Here is a 3,813-nt window from a genome sequence, read left to right as displayed (position 1 = left end):
TGTAACCTTGTGCATGTTTTAGCCTATGTTTAGAGGGTTCCTTGGCAAGGCATTACAAAAAAAGCTAGGTTTCTTTTTCATTTGAGTGTTTGGATAGGCCTAAACTTTACATACATAAGAAATAAGGATTAGTAGCACTAAATGATCTAATAAAAGAAACCAATTAAGCTTCTAAGAAAGAACATATATATATATAAACACACAACCAAGTCATTTATTTTCTTTGTTCTGTTGAACTGTTGCACTCATTAGTGATTATGAAAACACTTAGACTTTGAACTTCAAAATTATGATTGATTACAATGAGTCTGGTATGAAAGTGATAGAGATTCAATACAAACATTTATGTTTGAAATCTTACATAAGTTCAATACAAAATTGAGTAAGTTAATATGCAAGAATGCAAATTGCTTATATAGAATTCATGGGTAAAATGATGATCAAGATTAATCAAAGAAAATCATTTTGCTTCATCACAACCTCCCCCCTCTAGAACAAGTTTAATGAACTCCTTGTCCTTGCACTACCTACCCTCAAAATGTTTGGGCCTTCACAACTCACCCTCGTGGCTTAGCTTATCATAACTTTGATATTAGTAAATCATATGCCTCCCACAACCACCTAACCTTTATTCCAAGGTTTAGAAAAAATAAGGATTTCATGACATCCTTGCGTTTCATGGAAGTAACGAACAATCCCCCATGTAAAAAAATCCCATATAGTTTGATTTATTTTGTAACTTAACATAAGAGTCGGAATCAACTTGAGACTTCTATCCTCCCATAGTTATTTCACTTAAATGGCTAAAAACAATATGAGCGAGAAACTATATGTACAAAAAAAGAGGAAAATATTTCAATGCAAGTATTATTGAAGGTGAGAAAAGAAATAAACAATAAATGTAATTAAATTATATACTTCAATTCATAAACTTGAATTAATAAAAGAAAAAATGTTTTAAATCATTTAATATTTAAAAAGATAGTTGTAAGTGGTAGAGAACTTGTACTCTTGAAGGGGAGAACACAAATGAACAATAGATACAATTAAAGTATACATTTCCTATTTATAAAGTCAATTTAACAACAACAAAAAATTATAATCTATAAATCATTTAATATTTAAAAATATGGTTTCAAGTAGTAGAGAACTTGTATTCTTGAAAGAGACGTCACGGGTTCGTATTCAATAGGAGGTAGGGTATGTGCACCCAAGTTGTAGTAGAATTAGGTGCCTTGGCAAGGAGTGTGAGACACTCTTATATTACTATAAGTCGTTAAACTAGAAAATGAATATGTTTTTTAAAGTTCCTAATTTTTTATTTTATACTTAATATTCATAAACTCAATTTAACAATAATAATAATAATTTATAAATCATTCAATGTTTGAAAAGGTGGTTTCAAGTAATATAGAACTTGTGCTCTTGAAAGAGACGTCACAAAGTTCAAATTTAATAGGAGGTAAGGTATGTACACCTCATTAAGTGTCTTGGCAAGGAGTACAAGATACTCTCATACTAGTATAAACTCTTTGACCCAAAAATGAATGTTGCATTTTATAGAACTCCCAAGTTTTGAGTTTATCACAAGAAGTACCATTATTTTCCTCATAATCAACTTTATTCAATTCAAAAAATAACTCCCAATTTTCCTAAGTATTATTGAACGTAAGAATGATATGCAATTAAATTATATACTTCCTATTCATAAACTCAATTTAACAAAAAAAAAAATTCTATAAATCGTTTAATATTTTAAAAAGATGGTTTCAAGTAGTAGAGAACTTGCACTCTTAAAAGAGAGACCACAAAGTTCATATTCAATAGGAGTAGGGATCTTTGCAAGGACTACAAGATACACCCATATTACTATAAGTCCTTAGACCCAAAAATGAATGTCATTTTTTATAAACCTCCCAATTTTTCAATCACAACAATTGCCACTGTTTTCTTTGTAACAATAGCCTTTATTCAATTAAAAAAATAGCTCCCAAGTTTCCCCAACACACAATTTTGACTTGAGTCCCCCTCCATGGCATAATAGCCGGCCACCCTTAAACATCACACATTAAGGAGAAAATTAAGCTTAGCAAAAATAAACTTTTATTCTTGAAACAAAGCTTGACAGTGTGATGTTTAAACAGTCCAATAGCAGTCTAATTGTGCCTATGGACAATGTAATCAACCAAACAAACAAGAGGAGCTGCTTTCTCCACATCAAAACCAGACAGCTGTTCCTTGGCCTGCCTACTGAGATCCTCAGCTAATGCCCTGGACTTGTCCAACCCTAACAACTTAGGGTAAGTGACCTTATCAGCCAGGAGGTCCTTTCCAGCAGTCTTTCCCAGCTCAAGAGATGACTCAGTGACATCAAGAATATCATCAACCACCTGGAAGAGCAGCCCCACACACCTTGCAAACACCCTCAGCCTCTCAATCTCCTCATCAGACCCTCCCCCAAGAATTGCACCAACCACAACAGACCCCTCCAAAAGGGCAGCTGTCTTGTGGACATGAATGTACTCCAGCAGATCCACATCCACAGCAGCAACACCTGCACTGCACATGTCCACAACCTGCCCTGCCACAAGCCCTTCAGTGCCATTTGCCTTCCCCAACTCAGTAAGGACCCTCAGCACCCTCTCTGCCTCAACCCCCTTGGTGGCACATGCAACATGCTCAAATGCAAATGAGAGCAAAGCATCCCCTGCCAAGAGAGCAATCCCTTCACCAAAGACCTTGTGGTTTGTGGGCTTGCCTCTCCTCATGTCATCATTGTCAAGGCAGGGCAAGTCATCATGAATGAGTGACATGGTGTGGATGATCTCCACTGCACAAGCTGATGGCATGGCTGCTGAAAGAGAGTCAGCTGATCCACCAACAAGCTCAAAGGCAGCAAGGCACAAGATGGGCCTCACCCTCTTCCCCCCTGCCAGAAGAGAGTACTTCATTGCTTCCTTCAGAGTCTCAGGGCTCCTCTGGGGTATGCACTTTTCTAGGGCTTCATTGATGGCACTGTCCTTGCTGTCCATGTACTCTTCAAAATCAAAATCAAGTGCAACTGCACCCTTCCCCACCTTCACTTCAACCATGTCATCAACAAGCTGCGAATTTGCAATGAGCCTGCAATTAGGATTTCTCTTAACCAGAGAAGCTGAATTGCAGAGAAAACTGAAACCCTTGTTTCTCTTGTGTGGATTGGTGATTTTTGCCACAGAAAATCTGCCTGTTAACACAGGATTGGGATGGTTGGAGGGGATCACAGCCATCTGATGGATTTGGAAACTTGGCAATGTAGTCCTCATCTTTGCAATTCAGCAATCGAATGCCTCTCACACCAAATGCAAACCCCATTTTATCGAAGGAATTTGCGATCGAAAGTCCTCAAATTGTTGAATGACGTCCGCGAAAAACGTGCTCGGAATTTAAAAAATGCGAAGTCGCCATTGTTGAATGCAAACGCATGCGTTGATGGGCTTCTTGTTGAATATAAAAATTGCAGTCCGAAGTGTTCGATGTTGAATGGGTTTTCTAATGCAGTAAACGCATGTTTGAAATTAGGGCAGAAGACGCTTGAACTGAAAGAATGTATTATTTTATTAAATAACACGTGGGTTGGAATCAAAACCAGATGGGGCCTAATGAGCATCTACTTGAGGTTTTGGCTTGGCTTGATTTAGATTGCGTGTTTTTGCTTGCGTCAGCGCCTTGTTCCGCCTAAATAGGAATCTCTAATGTTCATTGGAAGTATTTTTTAGGTTTTTGTTAATTGAATGTTTCATATTTATAAGATTTTTTTTGCTTTTCTATTTA

At 36.9% G+C, this 3,813-nt stretch overlaps 1 pseudogene across 1 annotated transcript; it reads right to left on the bottom strand.

Moving 5' to 3' along the window:
- Window positions 1-1,946: 1,946 nt before the first annotated feature.
- On the bottom strand, window positions 1,947-3,570 carry LOC149537158 (geranylgeranyl pyrophosphate synthase, chloroplastic pseudogene; annotated as a pseudogene). Its single transcript, XR_016358022.1, has one exon. The product of XR_016358022.1 is annotated as a geranylgeranyl pyrophosphate synthase, chloroplastic pseudogene (transcript).
- Between the last annotated feature and the right edge of the window lie 243 nt (window positions 3,571-3,813).

Source organism: Cupressus sempervirens, chromosome 10 (assembly GCF_028749045.1).
Source record: "Cupressus sempervirens isolate cs-2001-9-10 chromosome 10, ASM2874904v1, whole genome shotgun sequence".
NCBI classification, from domain to species: domain Eukaryota; kingdom Viridiplantae; phylum Streptophyta; class Pinopsida; order Cupressales; family Cupressaceae; genus Cupressus; species Cupressus sempervirens.
The sequence above is the reverse complement of the archived record's forward strand: the minus strand, read 5'-3'. Positions and strand labels throughout refer to the sequence as shown.